The sequence below is a fragment of the Dermacentor variabilis genome, chromosome 1 (assembly GCF_050947875.1).
Source record: "Dermacentor variabilis isolate Ectoservices chromosome 1, ASM5094787v1, whole genome shotgun sequence".
Lineage (NCBI taxonomy): Eukaryota > Metazoa > Arthropoda > Arachnida > Ixodida > Ixodidae > Dermacentor > Dermacentor variabilis.
Genome location: NC_134568.1, coordinates 2,358,052 through 2,370,794, shown reverse-complemented (window position 1 = coordinate 2,370,794; position 12,743 = coordinate 2,358,052). Strand labels below are relative to the sequence as shown.

The 12,743-nt window shown below is 40.6% G+C and overlaps 1 long non-coding RNA gene across 3 annotated transcripts; it reads right to left on the bottom strand.

The window, feature by feature from the left end:
• Positions 1-203: 203 nt before the first annotated feature.
• Positions 204-10,180, bottom strand: LOC142575122 (uncharacterized). Of its 3 annotated transcripts, none has more exons than XR_012826579.1 (5): positions 9,673-10,164; positions 8,830-8,920; positions 5,895-6,080; positions 3,918-4,079; positions 204-275 (listed from the first exon to the last, which is right to left on the bottom strand). It is a non-coding gene; the product is annotated as an uncharacterized LOC142575122 (long non-coding RNA). The 3 variants fall into 3 exon arrangements; XR_012826578.1 differs by having other exon boundaries at positions 205-278; positions 9,673-10,163; XR_012826577.1 differs by lacking the exon at positions 204-275 and having other exon boundaries at positions 3,798-4,079; positions 9,673-10,180.
• Between the last annotated feature and the right edge of the window lie 2,563 nt (positions 10,181-12,743).

The following is a 12,743-nucleotide window of genomic DNA, read 5'->3' as shown; positions in this document are numbered from 1 at the left end:
CTTTAATGCAAATGTCATGAAGGCAGCTCATAGTGAAAGCAGCAGGTCACCATTGAGAAAATTGTCTTGCCAACACACTGACATGGCTGCAGAGATAAAACACTTTGCACTTTGTGATATGAATGCACTGCATAGCATATATACAAAAAGGTGCAACATTTCAGTCGTCAAGTTCTTAGATCACAGAAGCAACTTTATTTTCTTCAATCACTCGTCTTGCACTTCTTCCTGGTGAAAGTTGTTCTTGACTCCAAACGCTTGAAAGGATAAACTTGCTGCTGTTAGGAGAAACAAATAGTATTCGTGAATATCCATCCTAAAGAAAGCGGCAAAAAAGTATAATCACAGAACATGGCAAAGCAGTAACTTCTGTGTTAGAAAAACATGTAAGTAGATCAACATTGTTGGAACAAGGGATGTTGCTGTAGCCAACATTTCGACATAGGTGCTTGTCATTAGGGTAGCAAATGTTTTTCTTGGCTGTGTTGTTTTGGATTGTGCATATCTCACTGGCCCCTAGCCTCATTGGTGGAGAAGTAACTGGTGCATATAATAGGTCGAGAGAAGCCAAAGTGTTAAAATAAAGGAAGCAAGGGTGTGCTTAGCAGTGGTGATTGTGATGGAGCGGGTATGAGCAATGCTGTCAGTACTTGCCAAGAGTAGGGGTGACCAAAACAGAAAACGATGTACACATGTAAGCAGTCATTAATCCAGTAGACCTAATCTTCCCAGAAGACAAAATAGGTATCAAGATAAACAGTTTGCACTTTTGGAAAAGGAAACGAAGAATTAAGGAAAATAAATTTTGTATCAAGATGCATCTGGTTAAGATCACTGCAAATGGTAAATGAAGGCACATTATGAATATATATTTTGTTGAAAGCTGATGAAGAAAAGATATATTAACCAAATATTAAAAAATAGGGACATTAAAATTAAACTGGGTATGACCATAAAACAGTAAAGAACAGCCTGTGGAAAAAAATGGGATGGATAATATAACCAGGTGCATGATTGCAAAACGTCGAGCGCTGTTTATATTCATGCTGCTGTTGACGGCTTCAAGTTTCTGTCTTCCTGTGGAACCTTTGTCTTACTTGAACAAGGAAATGGGTCATTTTTTAAACAAGCCAGTTCAAATGCAGTTCAAAGCTTCAGCAGTGTTATAATGAAAGAAAATATTATGGTCAGTTCTCCTGGGTGTGCTTTCATTCACCAGTTATTTCCACCGGTGTAATTTCAAAATTTAATGGTCTAAATGGACCTTAGCTCCTGGCAAACCATTAGCTCGTCTTTTTTTCAACACAGATGCCTGCACATTATATGTGTTGGCAGGAGTGCTAGCGAACTACATTATACTTGTTGCCGCAACCAAAGTGAAACTTGGTAACAGTGATTGAAAAAAAAAAACAGCATTCCACAATACTGATTCAAGTCATCTGGAAAAGTTGCTTAAGTGAACGTACACCCCCTACCCCACAAGACACAATTATTCACCACACTGACTCTCATGGTGTCAACCATGCTATTACAACACTAGGCATCAAGTGAGGAGAATTAGAGGATAAGAGGGCACAATGCTTTTTGTTAGAACATCAAATGTGCTTTACATAAATGCTACATTCCAACTAACAAAGGAGCAACCGGTTTGTGAGATAGTGACCAATGCATACGAAAGCTAATGACATTCTGTGCAGCAGAATGTTGACGATGAGGTGTTATGCGCACAAGTGCACTCTTTCACACAAAATGACATCCTGCAATCAAACCTTGTGCCAACATTAGAGTTTGAAAAATACCATAGTGGAAAGCAAAGAGTGCTAAATTTGTTGAAAATTACTAAAAATTATTCGATTATTCATTCTCCTTACTGTTCGTTAAAGATTCACAGATTGTTCCCTACGGGTGCTGTAAACAGGCACCCTGCTTTTACAGTGGTAGCAACAATGATCTGTGGCACAGACAAGAATAAATGCTCATGAAGTTTATGCAATAGTATACGCTACAAATTACACCCCATTTCACATTCCAATATGGTAGAAGAGGAAGACGAAAAAAACTACTTTTTGGTGGTGGATGCATACCCCAGAATAGAAGAAACAAGTGTACCCGAACCATTGCTGCTGCCGATGCCTGTGCACTAGCAGTTACATATAATATGGCAGTTACAATTGTTTTTCCACAAGCACTGCAAGCTGCGGCCAGTTTACCAGTACACAGCTGTAATAAATTTAGGGCAAGCTAAAGCTCTCTAGTGGATTTATCTCATATGACACAATTGGAATGCAATATTCTGCAAATAAGTGAAGCACGATATGCCATTCCATACAATGAAACACCTTTGAAGAATCTGAATCACCACCTGCACTCTTAGGCAAAGTTACACCCTTTGGAAGGCCCCTTCTGCCACACAACAATAATCGTTATCTGCCTTGATGCGTTTCCTTTCTTGAAAACGCCACGCCCGCTACTTTGCTGTCGGGAATGCTATCATGCTGATAACGCGCATGCCGTTCGTTACTGGAAAGCACAGGGCTCGCAGCGTTAAAGAAAGGAAATGCATAAAGGCAGATGACAATTATCGTTGTGTGGAAGAAGGGGCACTTCAAAGGGTGTAACTCTGCCTAAGAGTGTGGGCAGTGACGAGGTAAAAGAGTGTGTTCTGTGTAAAGTAGTGCACCTGTATAACCTAAAACATTGGAGAATGCATTTAGTATGAGCTGGGAAGGTTCCTAATTTTAATTGCACACAGTAAAAACGTCCATGCAGTTTTGCAAAACGCAAACCCCCTACCTTTTTGTTGTTCAAACGTAATGACACGTAGGGCCATAACATGTACATTATGGGTTTTGTTCCCAAACAATCAAAGTGAATAGCACCACCCTAAGTGTTATGTGCCTTCTTGTTAGTGTCGAATGCTGCGATCGGCAGAGAAACGGATTTCTGGAGCAATATAATGTATTAGGTACTGTGATCTCAGTTCTTTCACTGCTGTTTAAGCATTATCGGGTCTTAAAGTAAAAAAACGAGGAACAAATACATGCATATTTTACGTCACAACCCTCATAAGTATTTAGTAGTCTGGATTATAAAGGATTCCAGATTTACAACGCAGGAGATTTTATTCCACTGAAAGAATGGCATCATGCCAATGATTCTGCATTTGGTGCTATATTTATTTGTATTTAGTTCAGTTGGAATGTGTGTATCGTCAGCGATATCGCTTGACATGTTTTAGATTGACTGTTTTCTAAATTTAGGCAAATTCGTATTCGCAGATAACCTTGAATGACACCAAGAACTTGCTTAGCAGGAGTATTTCTAACATTTGCAAGATATGAGGCTCTTGAATGCATATCTAAGCCTGGGGTACACGCGGCCCCCTAATCTCATCAGCAAATTTCTGGAATTCATCTATGAGGTTTCCTATGATGAATGTAAAGTTGCTTGAACGGAAGAAATAGGGAATTTATAACAGGTGAATTATGCAGCATAAGAATGATGTCAGCAAGACGCAAGCATCAAGAAGCACTGTCACTCAATGTGCATAGACTATAAAATGCAAGAATTATTTGGGATGATTTAAAATTCTGGCATTGGAACGAAATGTCTTTTAATCTATATATAAACTCTGATTATTCACTCTACTACCACTACCTTCATTAGAAACATTCATAATCATTATCCTATCTATGCCACATCATCCTAGCTAATATTCAAGCCTTCATAAGCTGCTGCTTTTACTGCTAATTCTCTGTGGGAAAGAGGTGTCCGTATGAAGACCATATCATATGCTTATTACCCGTTTTTTTTATAAATGATAAGGGAAAAACTTCACACCAAAAATGCATTGAGCTTGAGCAAGTTCTGCGTTTGATGCTGTTGATTCTTTTTTCCCTTTGCCATCATTGACCCACCTGGTTAGCTAAGTAGACAGAAAAGCTGCAGGAGAAAGGTGGGGGTGCCAAACCAGACTTGTGCCCCAGGGGACCTTTTCACGGTCACTGGAGGAACTGCCTGTGGCCTCGGCATCTTCCTTGAGGGCCATGGCCATGTCTAAGAAACCTTGTCTCCACAGGCTGCACAAAGAAAGATAATTTGCTGAGCTAAGTCTTTTTCTTAAAAGAATCCATTTAAGTTGTATTCGTGGCTTTGCACCACAAAACTGACACATGACTGGCCACTCAAGACACTTTATGTGTGTTCGCAGGCTTATTCCTTGGAAAAACACTTTTATGTAGCACACAATGAGTAACAGTAACAAAAAAGTGCATCAGGAGGCTTTCATATTGCTCTACAACTTTTCATTGACACATTTCATTTAATTATTTGAGATATTTAATAACTAATTAAGAATTATGTAATTAGGCAGAATGCACAACATAATCAGAGTATCTCCAAGTGATGGCAAACATTACCTTCATTTTGTCTAGTTACATCGCATTTACATATTTCTAAATCTTGGCGCATGATAGTTAAGACACCCTGTAGATCAAAAAACAATATTAAAATTTTCATAATCATCTCTTGCGTGTTATTGGTGGCTATGGCTGCTTCAAGTTATTCTTTCAGTATGGTAGAAGCAGTTTTGAAGTGAAATTGTTTTGCATCGAGGGCATGTAATCTAGACAATCAAGCAAAAGGTCAAGTTGTGTTTACTATTCAGATGTTTAACTAAGAAGCTGCAGGAAAAGGAAACAGGACACAACACCTAATAAACAAATGCAAAATTTGAAAATTTAAACTGAACAAGAAACCAGTTTTTGAAAACACAGAAAAAAAGCCAGCAGCTTACATCGAATACACCCTTGCTATGTACTCCAAGTGAAGTTGTTACCGCAATGCTTGGGCACCATATGAACGTAACAATCAGCAACTTCGAGCAGAATATTAACACCACTAAATGAACTGGCCTTTGAAGATTCTTGATCTGAAATCCTCAACGACTTGTTCTGGCGTTTAATCTATCAAGCTCAATCTGTATTCTTAAAAGCTGGCTCTCGGCCATAATTTCTCTAAACGCAACATCAGCTTAAATCTCAAGATATGGTTGACCTGTAAATAAAGTGGATAATGCATGGCAAACATCATGAACTCTCTTACATGTTAACCAGAGGGTTCACTCATGCAGCCATGAAATTGTGATGCAGACACGATATATTGAAGCTGGTTTTGTGAAGTGTTTCATGCTTCCAAGGCTTCTTCAGTTGTGAAAGCTGTCTCCACTAGCTAAATAGGCGATGATAATAAAAAAAGAACTTCAAAATGCTCACAATACGTTGGCCATTTGCAAGTAAACAGCAGCCTTTTTGAGCGCCCAGGTTGCCTGGTGCAAATCTACTATGCCACAGTACTTGCGTTACCCAGTACCAGCCACTTTAAAATGCAATGTGTTCAGAGCCCTTTCCCTCTGTTTTTCTGCTTTGGAAACCGTTTAACATGTGTTCAGTAGGCGTCGAGAAAGGGGACAGAAAACACTGTGCACCACTGATTTCTAACATGTTTTGCTGGATGCAGCACACCGCACCAGATGCAGGTGAAGCCAGTGGAAATGTGATGTCATGCAGTCGCTTGTCCTGGAAGCAGGGCATATGGTGGACTAACTAGTGCGTGCGATCAGATAATATTGCTGCCGAAAAACTTTTCTTTGTGGTTTTTCACATTTTAGGAGGTCTCTACATGTCTGGTAAGCACTTTTATGACAATCTGAACCCGTATACGATAGTGTTCTCTTACATCAAGTTTTTTCTGATTTACCAGTGTTTCCATTGCACGCCACTTATGTTAACGACACTGTAGACACTACAATGGAAAAATTCTGGACACCTCGAAACACTGCTTGGGTAGTTTATGGCACATCAGGCAGGCATGTTAGGGGAAGAAATGCCACACACCCGTGCAACAAAGTGCTGCCGCAAAGTTGTGAAGCACCAACTTCCGGGACAAGGCCGGCTTCAGTCGAGGGCGCTCGATGTGCTGTTCATCCCCTGTAGTAGAGCTCAGTGGCGTGGACCCTTTTATACTGGCTGTCTTTTCTGGTCGGAACCTTGGCAACAGCTTCCACCATACTTTTTTTGAACCTGCAACATGTGCAGAGAAAGTCACATCACTGTGCGTTGATTGTATGGCTTTATTGTTCTACACATTCTATCAAATCATTAAAAAATACAGTTCACACATTTTTACTACTGTATATAGACAGTCTAGTTGCTATACACGCGAAACATTACCATTCCTCTGACAGAATGCAACAATAGAAGCGTACACTGTAAAGCTACACTAAAATTTAAATTGATGTGACACCGTATGAGCATACAGTATGCTTACTGCATGCTCTAGCCCTGTGTCAAGTAAAAGTTAGTTGTCAATCATTTATGGTGTATTTCTACTTATTCTGGGTCATCAAACTGTACAATCAATGTTCCAAGTTTACACATTGTTGGCTTTTGATTGCCTATGTGATCCGTTTCCTACTTACGCATGCAGTAATTCCACTGTAATAAGGAAAAAGAGAATAGGAAATGCCGTGATAATCTTCCACATTTGATGAGGGCAGGAGCAATGGCCAATAGCATGTGGTTGAAGCTACATAAATACTCAGTTTTCACACAGCTTAATTATTCAGCAAGTAATAAAGAGCTATCCTGTGCACCTCTGCATGACCAATAAGATCCGACTACTTGACACTGCACTAAGGCTGCCCCTTGGTACTGTTCGGCAGTTCAGCTTTGGTTTTCTGATATACAGAACTGTTTAGGTACCAGTAGTTTACTTTGCGATAAAATGGAGCTTGGAGCACTGGTCATTTGCACATAAATAATGCGACAGCAAATATAACACAAGGATAGGAATATGGGTCTCTCGGAAAAAGTACATACACATTATGATTATAATGTGATGTGATGCCACAATGAAACAGAAAGCAACGCATAGAAGTGGACGGCGCTTCCATGCCACCAAGGTTATTGGACAGACAGTACTTAAGAAGTGCCCGCAACACAATGTGTTGGCGGGCTAGTTGGTGTGAATCCATAAATACTTTGTTAAGCGCAAAACAATGGACACAAGAAAGACGACCAGCACAAGGCGCTACACTCAACTGACATCACTTTATTGTGTCGCTCCTTTATAAATAGTAGAATCTAGAAGAACATGCGCAGTGAGCACCATGTGCAGAGACCACCAACAACCAATCACAAGCGCGTACTCATGCGACGGGATCCAAAAAACCATACTAAGCACTGCACAAGGTTAAAGAAGGCACACTAATGCACTGTGACCCCAACGACTGTATGAAGAAAGCTTCCAATAACTCTCGGGCGGTGGTATCACAGCACTTTTTCAAAATCGTAGTATCACGAAACATGGCTTTGCACTTCCATATTTTACAATGTTGAGCCAAATGGGAACCTGTGCCTGTTGGTATGGATCGATTAGGTTCGCAATGTTTCGTGATACTACGATTTTGAAAAAAAGCCGTGATACCACCGCCAGAGAATTATCGGAAGTTTTCTTCATACAGTCATTGGGGTCACAGTGCATTAGTGTGCCTTCTTTAACCTTGTACAGTGCTCAATATATTTTTTTTTGGATTCTGTCGCATGAGTGTGTTTTTTTGATCAGATGTTCGTGGTTCCTGCACATGGTGTTCACAGCGCATGTTCTTCTAGATTATGCTGTCTACAAAGGAGGGACGCAATAAAGTGATGTCAGTTGAGAGTAGCGCCTTGTTCTGTCGTCTTTCTTGTGTCCGTTGTTTTGTGCTAAAAAAGCAATGATGTGTTCCTTGTGTGTGTTTGAAGACGGCTCCACACGCAGTAGCGATTCCAGTATTGCTGCCCAGTGGTTTAGCTCGCCGCAGTTTGAAGTGCCACAAAACATAAGGAGAGAAACCTGCATTATAGTCTTGTTGCAGACAAGAATATAACGTGAAGTGCATTCTGAGGCCAGAAACTATAAAAAAAAATTTCATGATGCACCGCTGTGCAGGGTTTTATAGCAAAGTCAAATACATTTAGTGTAAATATCACACTATGATGGTGCACAATGGTGGTAATCTGTAATAATATAAAAGGTGCCTTAATGTTACAACAAAAGCTGACATTACTTAATAATAGCCCTGTAAAATTTAGCATGCAGGGGCACCGCTTGGTTAAACAATAGTGATGTATTGTCTATGTACACAAGTATTACCCACGCATTTCTGCCATTGTCTAAATTGCATAAATGAATGGGTAATACTTGTATACATAGATATTACATCTCTATTGTTTAACCAAGTGGGTAAACTATGTCTGCCTGACACAAGATTAGAATTAAACCATAAATTATATATAGTCACCCTAACAGTAACACCTCATTTGAACTTCACAGTAAGTAGACGCCTGTTGATGCCAGCCTCCCCCAATGCTAAACTGTGCTGCATGCTCTACAGAGAAATTATAGTGGTATCACTCAACTCTGAAGCAATTCAGGACTGCAGCACTGTAGAAGACATCTACAAATGTCCCATTTCATGTATAACAGCCTGAATTGCTTGCACATCTTACCAAGTGCAAATTAAAATTTCTTCTTGTTTAGCATTTTTGCCTGCTAGACCACAATCCAATGTCATCAATATATTAACATATTACCTCAAAGAACCTAATTTGGCTTATATATTAACACCTTTGCATACTCCCACAGCTGCACTCTGTCATATGCGTTGCAATCATAAAGGAGTGCTGGTCCACCAGCACTCCAATGTCACTAACAGTGGTCACCTACACAGTTAAGTAAATGGTCATGATTCAGGTGGCAAATAGCTAAGAGAAAAAAAAATCCACTCACCTTGTGAGCTACAATACTGCAATAACTTGAGAGAGATGGACCCACTGCAGGCAGCAGACCTCTTCTCAGCTCCAGCACAACAGCAACTTGCCTTTCAGTAAAAGAAAAGGATTGATTAGTAATAATGATAAGTTACCTTGTTTTTGCTGAGTATCAATACAATCTGACTTTCATGCATATCCACTCTCCGCTTTAGTAATACAACTGAATTATTCGTCAAATAAAAGAGTCTATGATGATACCATTCGCTTCTCTTGTATGTCCAAATTTTTTCGCACTGATACCCCGTTTACTGCTTGCTTACTGACGCGAATGCCTTGACTGCCCAGACATCATTCGAAGCAACACGTCTTGCTGCACCGCAAAAAGTTGCACCGAGGAAAAACAGCAGGGCAGCCAGAGCAAAGAACTTTTTTTCTGGTCACAATTAAAACGTGCACCCAAGCAAGAAAGTAACGATCACAGGTAGTGAGCGACTGCTATTGCCTCGAACGTTTATTTCCGTATTTTAACAGAAGTTTTTGTATCGGATACAGTATGCTCTCAAGCCAATACAAGCGTCAATACAAGAGCTCAACTGAACGCAGTTTCATTCTACGCTTTTAACGCGAGTGAACAAAAGGTTAGAAGTACCTCACGGAAATTGCGATCAAGCCAATCGCGCTACGACTGGAATCGATCTGAAAAGACAGGGTGATCCCTTTGCCCATTCATGCGTCATTTTTGCCCTAAGACGTTGCATAGTGGTCTTTTGATACACTATTTCTGTTCGCGACACCGGCTTACAGCACATCATTTTAACACGTACGTTATGCAAACCAAATAAAATTAAAATGGGCTTACCTCATGAGCAAGTTACGAGCGCGCGTAGACTGTTGAACACCCGTTGAGAGCAAGCAGGCTATCCGTGTCCAAGCGCATACGTGCACCCAAACACAGGACAACTTCTTCGATGCCGCAGCGTGCAGAGTTTTGTACACGAAGTGAAAGACATCCAGCGCAAATATCTCCGCGCGATGACGGCAAATGACGAGCGCACAAGCGTACACAACACAGCGACAAATTCGGAACTTTGCCAATTCGAACGTGCAGAGTTCCAAGCAGCGTAACCATCCATCGTTTCTGTTCTTCGCTCCCGATGCGTCAATCTCTCTTCCTTGGGTTCTTGCTCCACTCTTGAGTACAAATCAAGAGATATTTACGGCGAATTAACAACATTTACAACACGACTCGAAAAATGCCGGCTGACTACACATGTGCACCTCCGTCTGCCACTCCTAACGGACGCGCAGCGCGTGCTGCTCCCTGGTGCCGCACTCTGAGCGCGGAGAGCCGAACAGAATCGGTTTCGTTTTCGCATTTGTGCTCTAGTTACTGGAACTGCAATATAATTGCTTGACAATTAATTGAATTCTAAAAGAGGAGAACGCTTTCTCTCCGACAAGTTAGTGCGGTTTATACAAAGGGAGATAGAATTCAAAAAGCAGAAAGGCAGGGAGGTCAACCAAAGCATTCGCTACTGGCGATAGCAAACCCTGTGCTACAATGAAGTGCAAAGCAGTGCAATGCGATGCGTCCATAAGCTCTAGTACAGTGATAACTTGGGCTGGTTGGTGCATGTAATGAACGGGTAAATAATGAGTTGCGTCATAACATTACCCATGCATAAAGCACATGGAACTAATGGTGTTGTATTCTAGGTCAAAAAGAAATAAAGCTTGAATCGTTACATCTCGACACTGGGCATTCTTTCTTTCCGTATTATTTTTTTTCTTTTTGACAGTATACACAGTACTAGCACGGTAATAGGTCCTTTATCTTCAGTCAGCTTCCAGTAGTTTACACACATGTCGGTGCATGTTCGCGTTCTTTATTCTACCGTACAAGAACGAGCGCGCTTACCGGTCTTGTTTCATGATGAAGCGCCAAATGTTTGCGATTACATCTTATCGCAAGAATTAACACATGAACAGTGAAGATTATGCGTAATCGATTTGTCTCAATGAATGGGCAGTTATTGTCAGAGACGAGATATTTTGTAAATATCATGGGAATGAGTTCAACCAGCTACATTGCAGTTCAACAGTGCCCTTTGACACTTGGGTTAATTGCTTGCCGCATTCGAAAATTTCCTCCGACCGTTGTACTTGGATCTATAAGCCGCCAGTCCCCTTCGAGACCATTTATTGCCAAATGTAAACGCAGTTACGGTCATTATACCACTCCCTGCGTTTCGGTACTGATTTGGAGTGCGCACAATTTTTGGCGTATAGAGCACCAATGTCATTCCCAGTGCACCAGCACCTGAGTGCCGCAAGCTTGTTTACGTATGCACGTATGTCCCCGGCTCTTCATTCACTTGAACATATATGCTGTGTTATTAACTACAAAGCGCTTAATTTGAGAACATTGCGAGAACACGCATATATTTGCGCATATGATCAGCGTTACAAAGCCCATATGCGCGGCAAACTGCGACCGGAATAGAAGATGCGTATATATATTTATACGATCTGTTATTGCAGCTTTTGGTAGAAGGCTAGCTCTCACATTTTGTACGCATCTTCATAATGCGTACAGTTTGCGTTTTCAATAAAGTATTGTTAGCTGAAACTTTATGAGTACGAGCGCTCATTCAGACAGCTTAAATTTTCTCACAATATACGGATGTTCACATAACAAAAATACGGAATTCTCTCTGTTTCGTCCAAAACAGTGTATAGCCGTTATATGATTACAGTGAAAATGTCCGTAAAGCTGAATACGGAGAGCACTTTCCGTATATTAACGGCAGATTTTGCCGTATTTATGAAATATGACATACTTTCCGTATTTTTATCTGCAGTTCTCCGTATAATGACAGAAATCCTCCGTAAAATTACGGAAATTTTTTACAGTGTATGGACATTCCATCATAAGCATCAGCTTGCTAAATAAAGGGCAAGCCACACGCACCTCTGTAAATCTTTTTTTTACTTTGAAGTAGTTGCGCCTGCCCTCAACAACGTAAACCAATGTTGGGAAAAAAAATAGAAAACGCAATCTCAGGATATTGTAGAGCTTGTATAGCAAGGAAAAATTACGAAAGAAAGCATGCAGATGACACAAACACCGCCAAAGCGCTTTAATCGAAATACACTAACATTTTTGGCCAATAGAATAAAAATATTTGGGGTTTTACGTGCCAAAACCACTTTCTGATTATGAGGCACGCCGTAGTGGAGGACTCCGGAAATTTTGACCACCTGGGGTTCTTTAACGTGCACCTAAATCTAAGCACACGGGTGTTTTCGCATTTCGCCCCCATCGAAATGCGGCCGCCGTGGCCGGGATTCGATCCCGCGACCTCGTGCTCAGCAGCCCAACACCATAGCCACTGAGCAACCACGGCGGGTGGCCAATAGAATACGCTGTAATAAGAAAGTGCGCATAGATAAAGAATTTCCAACGCGAATGCGCATAGGGCTGTTTTTTACCTTTTTGTACTTTTTTTTTTCTTTAAAAAATAAAGAAAACACAAACCTCGATACTCTTCCATCACCATGGAGTACGTAGACACAAGACACTAAACAATGCAAACCACATCGATAAATAAAATTAGTCTTAAGAGGAAGCTTTAGCTCGGGCCCAACTTTAACGCGGCCTATTCAAATACATGTAAAACGCAAAAACGTTTTTCTGAGATAACCCCTGGAGCGAATTTAACGAAATTTATTGCATTTGAGAGAGAAAGTTAAATTCTAGTGACTGCTGGAAGGTGAGTTGCGATTTAGGGCTTGAATATTATTAAAGCAATTTTTAAAACTTCGAAAGTTTGAAAAAATAGAAGCACGAATTTTATAATTAATAGCTTCAGCATCAAGAAAAGATATCGCGGTTCTGTAAACGGCATCCACTAGATCATTGAAAGCGGA